At 65.4% G+C, this 10,670-nt stretch overlaps 1 long non-coding RNA gene across 1 annotated transcript; it reads right to left on the bottom strand.

The window, feature by feature from the left end:
* Window positions 1–501: 501 nt before the first annotated feature.
* On the bottom strand, window positions 502–6,715 carry LOC116668222. Its single transcript, XR_004325285.1, has 2 exons — window positions 6,450–6,715; window positions 502–5,277 (listed from the first exon to the last, which is right to left on the bottom strand). It is a non-coding gene; the product is annotated as an uncharacterized LOC116668222 (long non-coding RNA).
* Window positions 6,716–10,670: the final 3,955 nt, after the last annotated feature.

The raw sequence follows: 10,670 nt of genomic DNA, 5'->3' as shown, positions 1-10,670 counted from the left end.
AGGAGCAGAGCTGCAGGGGGGCCAGAAGACCTTCCCGCGGCCTCGGCGCCGGGAGGGGCTGGACCCGAGGCTGCCTGGCTGCCCCCGCACCCAGTTCTCAGCTGCTGCTCCCCAGCCACCAGGCAGAGAGCAGAGTGGGGGCGAGGGAGATGGCGAGGAAACTCGGGGGTCTCGGGGCCGGGCCGTCGGAGGACGCGGGGAGGCCAGAGCCCCTGACCCACGGACCGAGGTACTGGTGTCTGGGCTCTGACTCCAGGCCGGGCCGCGGGGCTGAGGGGTGACCAGGAGAGGCTCCGGGCTGCTCCGTGCTCCCTCTGCCTCCGGCCCTTTGCACGTGCTCTCTCGGCTCCCTTTCAAGTTGTCACCTCGTTTTCCTCCTTCTACGCTCAGCTCAGCCGTCCCTGCCTTAGGATGTCTCCTCAGAGGCCGCTCCCTCCGAGGGGCAGACTAAAGCAGCGTCTTTCTGAAGGGCAAACTGTGGCTCTGAGACAAACACAAATGTGCGTCCGTGGTTTTACTTAGTTCATTAATTCTGAGGGAACCAGTAGCTCCAAGAACAGGTTCGAGGGACAGTCCCACAGCCACAGGACCCCCATGCAGGGGCGCCGGACCCCCGGGAGGCTGAGGCGTTACCTCTGCCCCTGCTGGCTGCAGGGGCCCAACCGGGCTGCCCAGGCAGGGCGCTGCCCCAAGTCCAGTGTCTTTGTGACGAAAGCTCGGGGAGCTCCCAGGTGCAGCCAGCGGCCACCCCCACAGGCGTCCAGCAGTAAACACCCCCAACCCCCATGCCGGCAGCTATTAGCAGCCTCTGTGTGATTTCCAATTGTCCCCCGCACTTCCGCCTCCTGGGCATTGTCGAAGTGCCCAAAGCACCTTTTGGCGCTTCAGACACGTCCGTGTTGGGAACACACGTCCAACCCTCACAGCTCATCAGACAGGCAAGAATCCCACTGCCCTTCCCGGACCCAGCTCTGCTTCCAGGGGCGGATCAGCTCCCCGCTCCCCGCCCCGCCCAGCCCCCCACGGAGGGATCTGTGTGGGGGCCAGTCTGTGCCCGGAGATGGGGACCCTCAACCGGAGAACAGCCCTGGAAGGGGCCCCTTAGCTCTGTCCCGTGAAAAGGCCTCTGTCCTCCAGCCAAAGGCTTGCAGCGGAAGGTTTCCTCATGCCCAGGACAGAGAGAGAAGCAGCTGAAGTAGAAGTGATTGTGCAACCCTTGCGGAAAGAGTGATTTTGGTTCCATGTAATCCCCAGCAGACATGCTGGAGTCATTTCAGACCCTGTCCGTACACGAGTTTCAGGTGGTGACGGGCGGCTGGACGGGTCAGGAGCGCAAGGGTCCACGCGACGGCAGAGCAAACGAGGTCCTGGGGTCCTCCCACCGAGTCGGGCTGCGGGAATTCCCCACGGACGTACGTGGCTTCTGGAAGGGGGGCTCTTGATTCCTCCTGGACGGCCCAAGCCGAGATGTGAAGTCCAGCGCCACGGCAGCGGCTGCCCCCCTCCCCCCACCCCACCCCGCTAGTCACCGCAGGCAGGCCCTGCTGGAGAGGATGCTCTGTGAAGAGACGAAGGGGGCGGGGCTGGGGACTTTTGGGGTCAGGGGCAACATTTACCCTCAGGCTCAGTCCCAACACCCAGGATGAGCAGAGACCTCTTTCTCCAAGCACCTCTCTCCTGGAAACTTCAGATTTAAGGAAAACCAAGCAGGGGCCATGCTTACGGTTCCCAACGTATCCTCCCAGCTGGGACCGCGGGGGCTGCTTCCCAGGGGGCGAGCCCCCCGCCAGGCGCCCCTGCAGCCCCACGGCTCCCTGCCCTCAAAGCAGGTCATTGTCTGCAGAACGAGCACCTGGTCCTCCTTTCCGAACATCTCGTGCCCCGGCCTGAGTCAGCACCCCTCTTCCCGCACCCTCTGCTCGCAGAGCCACCAGACCTGGCGCAGAATCTGGGTGGGAACCACGCACGGTCGGGTCTGGAGGCTACTTCCTGTTACTCTTCCATGAGAGCCCACTCCGGGGGCTCCTGCTGCCCTGGGCACCCGAGACCTGCTGGAGGCCCCACGTGGCACCCTCGGGGCCAGACAGGAGCGGGCGTGTGTGCACATGCTCGGAGGGCCCCACGTGCCACCAGCCATCTCTGGGCTTATCCAGGAAACCAGCCTCTGCAGGATGGTTCAGGCCGCAGAGCCCATGTTTTCACTGTCTCTGGCTGGTCACATGCATCCTCTCTGCAAACCCCTGGCACTTCATTCTCTCAGCAAGGAACGGCCGTCACGGGGCCAGGGTGGAGGCCGGGCCGACTTGGGTGTGAGGCTGATTGTTACTGGTGCGTGTGCACCTGTGTGCGTGTGCATACACGTGTGCGCGCTGTGTCTGCAAGTTTGCAGGGACACATGCGTGCACATGTACATGTAGGTGTTTCTGCATGTGGGAAGCACACTGCTTGCACGTGTGTGTCTGTGCTTCTGTGTGCATGCACACACATGTCTTTGCATGTGTGCACATGCGTGTGCACGTCTCTCCACATGCATGTACATGTGTGGGCATATGTGCGTGTGTACCCCAGCCTGCACCGCATGTCCACACACACCCAGAGGACCCCCAAGATGCAGGAGGCTGACCGGGGAGAGGACCAGGAGCCACCGGGTCCTCGCGGCCACTGAGGACAGAGTCACAGCCCAGTGACGGGTCACCGAAGGCCCATCAGCCAAAGGGGTCTTGTGGCTCCTCTGCTGAATGCCCTCCGGGGCCGCAGCACTCCCCTCTGTGGGCCGGCTTCAACAACACAAGGGGGCTGCGTCCCCTAAACCTGGGCTTTGCTGCGGTTCTGCTGCAGGAGCTTGGAGTTTCTGTCTGTACTCCAAAAGCCTGACTCCTACCTCCTCTTTGTCAGTTTTCAGAATAGTGAGTTGGTTTCTGCAGGAGGGGCTGAGCCACGTGTCGTGAGATCTGAGCCCGTGTCATCGGGAACATGGGGCACGGAGGGCTTGGAGGCCCCAGACACGCTTCCCTGGGTCCGGGCTGAGTTCCAGCCTCTCACTGGGTTCCCCCATGGCCAGCGTCACTTCCTTGTGTGTCACCCTCGGGCCCAGGTGCCTCTGGAGACCCTGAGATCTGTGTGCACCCGGGAGGAATCTGGCCCACGCAGGCCCACGGGCATGTGTCCACCAAGCCCCCAGCAAACACGCCCCCCCAAAGTGCCGAGTGAGGCAGGCTCAGCGGCGGGCAGTGAGCTGGATTTCAGCAAAGGGACCCCAGCTGATGGGCGTGAGTGCCCACCTCCGGCCCCGGGGTGTGGCTGCTCTGCCCGGCTCTGCCCGGCTCAGGCCCCAGAGCTCTCCTGGGGGCCATCCCGGGCACCCTTGCACCATGGGACACACTCAATAGCACGGGTATTTTGAGCGGAATGCTCGTTGCCCTAAATGTCATAAACATTTCCCATTGCGATCGGTATTAGTCTGGGTCCCCTGGAGAAACAGAAGCCATTGGGGGTGTGTGTTGGGTGGGGTGGGGGGAACCAGGGAGCTGGTGCAGCTCGGGCCCGAGGGCCGTCTGCCTGAAGAACGCCTTGCTCCCGGGGATGGTCTGTCTTGGTTCTGGCTCAGGCCTTCGACTGCTCAGGGGTGACCCAGCACAGCCCACAGAGCCGCCTGCTTCACTCAGCGTCCACTGACTTAGATGCTAATCTCATTACCAAACATCCTCAAAGCAACTTTCAGACCAGTGTGGGACCCGATGTCTGGCTCTGGACGTCTTGCCGAGTAGACGCGGGAGATCAGCCGTCACGACCCCTCGCAGATACACCAACACAGGAGAAGCAGAAACCCAGGCAGCACTGAGTTTTCCAAGAAAACAAAGGCAGGAGTGCATGAGCGTGCGGACCAGCCCGGGGAGGCCCGATCACCCGGCCTCCTGCCCGGAAGCTTCATGAAGCAGAGATTCGGCTCCTGGGCTGTCGGGGTGCGAATAGCCCCCCGGGCTGGATGCGAGGACATGAGGGCGTCCCCAGACGGGACACGACAGGAGGACCCGGTGTCTGTCCTGGAAAAGCGCTGCATGGCTTGCCGAGCCGTGGGCTTCCAGCGCCCCCTTCTCTCCAGACCACCAGCCCAGGAAAGACCAGAGGAAGAGCTTGAGCGCGGGGAGCGTGGGCCCCGGCACGGGGCCTGGGACGGCTCGCAGTCCAGCGCAGGAACGGCTCACACAGGCAGAGGTGCTGGGAAAAGCCATCACTATGCAGCTTTCTATCAAGGCAAAGGTCTTTGTTTTTGGTGACCAGCGCCTTTCCTGTGACCCTGAAGCCTCCGCAGCACATACCCCTGTCTGTGGGCATGTCTGCAAAGGAAAAACAGAGAGCTCCTGGCTGGATGGACAGGGAGGGAGGGGCTGGGGAGCCGGGCCTGGAGCGGGGCAGCCCCCTGCTCCAGGCCCACGAGCCCCCTCCCGGAGGACCGAAGGGGCCCACGGAGCCTGCTGGCATTGCTGCAGCTCCTGGGGTGCCCACGCTGCCAACGGGAGCGCCGTAGGGGGGCGGGCATGCCTGGACTGGGAGCCTGTGGGCAGCCGCCTCCGCGATGGCGGCTAGAACTGGGGCCAGGGCTCTCAAGCAAGGGACCTGCCCGGGACCCAGAGAGGACCGCTGGCCCCCCAGTGTCTTGCCCCTGGCTTCCCCAGGTCCACCCGCCCCTCCCAGCCCAGGAGCCGAATCTCTGCTTCATGAAGCTTCCGGGCAGCACAGCCCAGGGCTGTGTGGTGGCTTCTGCCTTTGCAGACAGCTGCTGGTCCGGAGGGGCAGGTGGGCCACTTGCCCCCACTCTGCTCACCCAAAGAGAAAGCCTCGCAGGGCTCTGAGCGCCGAGGCCCTGGAGGTTTTGTGGGGAAGTCACTGGCTGTGGTCCTTCCACTCCCTGGTGGCCGCGCGTGGAGCTGAGGCTCCAGGGCCTCCACCGGGACAGCGGCGTGGGGCTGGGGGTGCTGTCCCCTGCTGCGGGGTCTCTGGCGGGGAGTTGGTGCTGCTCTGGGGGCTCCCTGCTGGGCTTCAGGCGGGAAGAACATGGCAGGAGCCTCGCTGGGCCAGGGTCTCACAGCCCTGGCGTGGCCACGCGGGAGGGTCTGCGGGCCTGCTAGCTGCTCCCTGCTTCCCTGGGGCCGTAGGAACCAGCCCTCATGGGCTCACAGGTTTTTCTGGTTAAGCTGCTTACCTCCCACGTGCTGGGGCCACAGCCAATATTTTCAGGTCTTATAGAGTCTTCCTTCCACTTTCTGATTGATGCTCCTGCGGATGGGTTTTATGTGAAACATTCTCCAAGCTCCCTGCGAGATAAAAGGCCTGCCCCGGCCCCCACCCCGCCCCGCAGCGGGGTGCAGTGTCTCCCTCCCCCTCATAGATCTTCGTAAAGCTCCACTTCCACTTCCTGGCCGGCTGGCCTTCCGCACGGGCGCAGGGTGGTGGCTGCACTCTGCCGGGGCCACCTCGCCCTCCTCCGCCAGGACCCCAGCCTGGATGGAGGGGGCACACGGGGTGCCCCCAGTTCCTCCTCCGCCTGCAGACCGTGCAGGGCGCTGCTCTCCCCGCGGGTGGGCAACGCCTCCACCTGGTCCTGCGGCAACTACCGCACGTCGTTGGCTCGGAGATGCACTGGCCAGAACAGGGGCCGCCTCCTCTGCACAAAGAGGGCCCTGAACAAGGGTGCGTGCTCCCTCCCATCTGCCCCCTTCCCGGGCCCTCCCCATCATCCTCTCACTCAGAGCCAGGGCCAGAGCCAGCCTGCGGCAGCTGGGCACCCCTCCCGCTCAGCACCCCATTCGGCCCATTGTGGGTCTGTCCTCTGTGCCCCAGGCCCTTAGCAGGCTTAGACGCCCTGCTGAAAGGGGCGGCAGGGCCCTGTCCTCCCTGAATCGCCGGTGGCCCCTGACACTGTGGTGTGAATTTCCAGTGACAGCCAGGCTGTGAGCCTGGAGTCTGGGCCGCCCCGGCTCCTGTCGGAGCCTCCAGGGCCCACTTGGCCCAGCAGAGAGCTGCTGCTTGGCAAGCAAGTGGTAAGTAAGCAGACGGGACTGTAAGGCCCCTCTGGGCAGAGCAAGGGAGGCAAACATCTCTCCATCCGTGTCCCCACCCCTGACACGCAGGGTTTGTGTGTGAAATGTCCAGTCTGATCAGTGGGGAGGGGAGAAGGCTCTGGGAGCCCCCACCCCTCCAGTCCCCCCCAGGGTGTAGGGTGGCCTTGGGCCCAGGCTGGCCTGGGTGGACTGCAGACCGGACCTCACAGCGCAGGCCTGTCCCAGGGAGGCTGCAACCCATGTGCAGCCCCTGCCCCGCCTCCCCACGCCTCCCTTTAACTGGGCCCAACAGTTCCACACTCGAGCCGGGTCGGTGCTTGTTTTGGCTGGCGGAGCCCGCCCCATCCTCGCGACCCCGGCTTGCATAACTGCGAGGGATCCACTTACTTGGGCTGACGCCTCTCAGCAAAGGCCTGACCCGGGCGGCCGCAGTGGGCAGACCAGCCTCCAGCGCTCCCTCCTTCCCAGGCGTGTGGTGGGGTCTCCCGAAGTGGCCCCTGACCCCGTGGGCAGGCTGGTAGCTGCGGACAGAGCTCCCAGCTCTGGGGACCAGGAGCGGTCACCTCTGACCAGAGTTGGCCAGCTCCGGGGGCGGCGGGCCGCAGGGCTGCCTCCACCCTCTGACCGCATCTCTGTCCAGCGTCATCCCTGGCCCTGCCAGCGCCGCGGGCCTCTGATCAGGAGACCGCAGTGGGGGAGGGAGCAGGGCCCGGAAGTGCTCGGCCCGTTGTCCCTGTCGCAGGCCAGTGCCCTCCCCAGCTGCTCCCTGTGCACCCACCGAGGCCCCCAGGGGCCCTGGATGAGGCCCAGCTGCCCGTGGGGGATGTCCCGGGGTCCCCGGCCCTTACAGTCCCACCACCCTCTCCCTTCAGCTGCTGCCGCCAAAAGGTGGGGCGAGGGAAACAGGAGATCTGAATAATGGGAGAAAATTATTATGTCTTCGTGCGAGCTGGAGCCCAGCCCTGTTCCCGGCGAGGGTGATAACCGGGGACGCGGAGTCTAGCGTTTCTGAGCCCCGAGCCAGGGCCAGCCGTGACAACAAGTGCATTGTTCCCTGTGTCGGGCATTGCTACCGGGTGGCAGGGCCCCAGACACCCAGCACCCGTACACACGGGAAACCGGGCCGATGAGGAGCTGGGCGTCACCAGACACGAACCGCGGTGGGGCCAAAAGCAGCGGAGGCGGGAACTGTGCCTGCTGCCGACAGTGCTGCGGGGTGGCCTGGGGACAGCGCCGCCCGGGGCTGCGACAGAGGCTGTGACAGGTGGGAGGCTCAGGGGCGCCCTTGGAGTGGGGAAGACGTTTGCATTTTTAGCAAACCTGTGAGGCTGGCACCGGCTCTGGCCCCCCTGCCTGAGAGCAGGTGAGGGGCCCAGGAGTCTGGGGCCTGTCCTAGGAGGTCATCTCTTGGGACAAGGGCTGGCGTCATGCCAGGCTCCACACCCGAGTCTTCCAGGGAGCCGATTCCCTGCAGCAGGGTCTCCGGCCCCTCCACCAGCACGGCCGCTGCCAGAGCCCCCGGGACCTGGCGGGGCTGGGGGCACCACCCCTCGGGGCCCACCAGCCCGCCCAGCGCCACTGAACCCCAGCCCGCCGAAGCGCCTGCCTGTGGTCCCCACTCAGACCGCCCCCCACCCCGAACGTTCCAGGAGCAGTGGGAAGGGCAGAGCCTCGCGCCCTCAGCCGGCCCCGCCCTCCCTCCTGCCCGCCCTGGGGTCGGTCAGGGGAGCCAGGCTCTCAGTCTTCACCGGGCCCGCCCCGAGCCCCGGCCTCTGTGCCCACCTCCTCCTCTTGTGGCTTCAAACACACTTGTTCCTTAGAGGACAGGCGCCCGGCCTGCCCGGTGCCCAGGACAAGACAGCCACCTGCAGCAGACGCACTCCTGGGAGCACGGCCTCTCTGTGCTGGCACCGGGCAGGCAGGGGAGGAAACTGAGGCCTCACCCAGGCCTCGGCAGGATGGTCCGGCTCCTGCCTGAGCCCCTGGGCTCTCCTGCCCCCAGGACCTCGGGCTCTGATGTCATCTCCCAGAAGCACCGGTTTTGTGCAGTCCCCGCAGGTCCCCCACAGCCTCGGCCCCCAGGAGGCGAGTGGACTCCCGGCTCGGCCCCTCTGCGGCACCCCTCCACGTGCCATCCCACGGGGCCAGGGTGCTGGGGCCGCACGCACATGCCTGCACTGCCAGGGGGCTGCCACCCAGCCACGGCACATGAGTCCAGAAGCCGGGGCTCCAGGGCACAGACCGACCCTTCTTCTTTGGGCCTCGGGCAGCCTGAGAGTCCAACACGTGTCTTTTGAGCGTCGAGGCCATCAGACGCCTCTGCCCACAGGTACCTGGCTGGGGCCCTGGTGCTCCCCTCAGAGAACCGCCTGGCTCCTGTGCCTTCAGAGGGGTCAGAACAGGGCGGGGGTGTCGGGGGTGTCCTGTGCCCTAGGGGAGGGTCCTGGCTTTGTGCGTTGGCCTCCAGCCCCCTCCCCGTGGCTTGGGCTCCACCAGCAGCCCCCATTCTCTCCTTATCTGTGTTGGATTCCTGGAGGGCGAGTCTAAACTCTTAAGCGCCTGTAAATCCCCTCTCGTGTGGAAGTCAGCAAGCTGGATAATATTCGAACTGTCAACACTTACACCTCGTTTATTTACCAGTTTCCCGTGCCGGCAGGGGGCCTGGGACCCCCCGCCACCCTGTGGCCAGAGGAGCCCATTCCTGTGGTCCTCGGGGAAGGGCAGGGGTGGGGGAACACGGCAGGGTGCAGGTGCGGATTCCGGGCCTGAAGGCATCCCCTTGCCCCCGACTCAGCTGCTGGCTGTCCAGCCTCAGGCCCTGGCTCCGCCCAGGCAAAGGACGGCGTGGAGGCTCAGCCTGTCCAGCCCTGCTGGCCTCCTCCAGGCAGAAAGCTGGCGCCCCTTCCAGTGGCCGCTCTGCCAGAAGGCCCTGGAGAGAGTGTCCCGGCAGGCCTTCAAACCTCAGGGCAGAGTCTAGGGGCACAGCTGAGGGCAGGAGGGGTGCCGAGCCAGGGGCTGCTGGACCCCAGCAGTTCCGTGCTTCTCAGGCTGGATGGCCCCGGTCCACGCAGGTGTGCGGACACTGCACACGGAGGGAATCGCTCAAGGGTTCTGGTGCCGCCCCGACTTCGGGGACTGGGAGGCATGTGCGACGCCTGCTGGCTACAGGACTTGGACACCCCCACCCTGCCCCTCCTGGGCTCCGGTGGCTGTAGAGAGAGTGAGCCTTTCACGGCACGTGGTAGGGTGGTCCAGGTACCCTCCCCTGCTCACTGCCTGCCCCCGCAGCCCTGGCAGCCGTGTCTGCTAGAACAGCATGTCTGCTCCCCGCGGAGCCCACGGCACATGGATCGCTGCCTAGAACTTGGGGGCCTCTCCCCCTGCCTCTGTGGGATGAGTGAGTGATGAGTGATGAGCTGTGGTCCCAGCTGTGGGGACCAGCCTTCCCACATCTAGGAAGCACTTTGAGGATGAAGCTCCCTGGGGCTGGGGGCACGTCCTGGGGGGAGGGGGAGGGAGGCCAGGCTCCCCCGGCCCCGCGTGTCTGCGTGTGGGCTGCCTCCCCTCCGTCTCCCTGAGCAGGAGCCTGCAGCCCGGTGCCCCAGGCCTGCCCTGATGGAGGGGAGGTCTCCTGCTCTCCTGAATTCGGGCTCGGTCACAGGGGTCTGGGGGCCCGGTGGGGGCTGAGCCCCGGGCTCTCCTGGGCTCCCCCCTCCCAGCAGCCAGGAGGGAGACGCGAGACAGCTGTGAGTCTGGGGCTGAATTCTGTCCTCCCAGGCGAGTGGAGCTGGGCCCGTGTGAGGGGTTGGGGTGGCGGTCACTCTCATTGGCTGACAGTCACTTTGTGCCCGGACACCGTCTGTCCAGGGGAGGGCCCGCACCTGGCACACCTCTGGGGACCGTAGGGCCCCTGTCAGTGAGGCCGCGGTCGCCGGCGCTCACCCTTACAGGCGGCTGGGCTGTGTCCAGGGCTGGCCCTGAGACCCTCACGGCGGAAACCGTGGACTCTGGGGCAGGCAGTGTGGCACAGAGCTCAGGGGGTACTCCTGGTGGAGGCTCTGTCACCTGACCTAATCCAAGGCCAGGACCCCCTGCGCCAACGTGTAGCCATTGTGGCTTTGGGCAGAAGCCTGAATTAGATCGCAGGGAGCCTGCTGGTGACCAGTCCAGCGTGGGAGAAGCATTGTCAGGGTGCAGGGCCGCACCGGCCTCTCAAAGGTGGGAGAGGTGACCCGCCACCTGGAAGGTAGGGAGCCTGGGGTACTCTGGGCACTTCTGGGCGTGTCTGCAGGCGTGGCCACGTGCCTCGGCGGGCCCAGTGGATGTCTTGTCTGCATTTGGCCCCACCGTTAGGACTGGCTGTGAATTCAGGGGCCTCTGCTCCGGGTGGTGTGGCCCTGGGAAGTCACACCTGTCATCCTCAGTCCCTTCTGCTTCCTCCGCAGGGGGCTGGCGGCCTCTCGTTCATACTCTGCCCAATTGTACCCTCAGCCCGGCCCACAGAGAAGGGTCCCTGCTCCTGCAGGACAGAGGCACAGGGGACGTCTCGCTCTCCAGCTCAGGCCACATTGTCCTCATGGACAGGCACAGTGGTCGTCACAAGTTTCC

The sequence above is a fragment of the Camelus ferus genome, chromosome 13 (assembly GCF_009834535.1).
Source record: "Camelus ferus isolate YT-003-E chromosome 13, BCGSAC_Cfer_1.0, whole genome shotgun sequence".
Lineage (NCBI taxonomy): Eukaryota > Metazoa > Chordata > Mammalia > Artiodactyla > Camelidae > Camelus > Camelus ferus.
The sequence above is the reverse complement of the archived record's forward strand: the minus strand, read 5'-3'. Positions and strand labels throughout refer to the sequence as shown.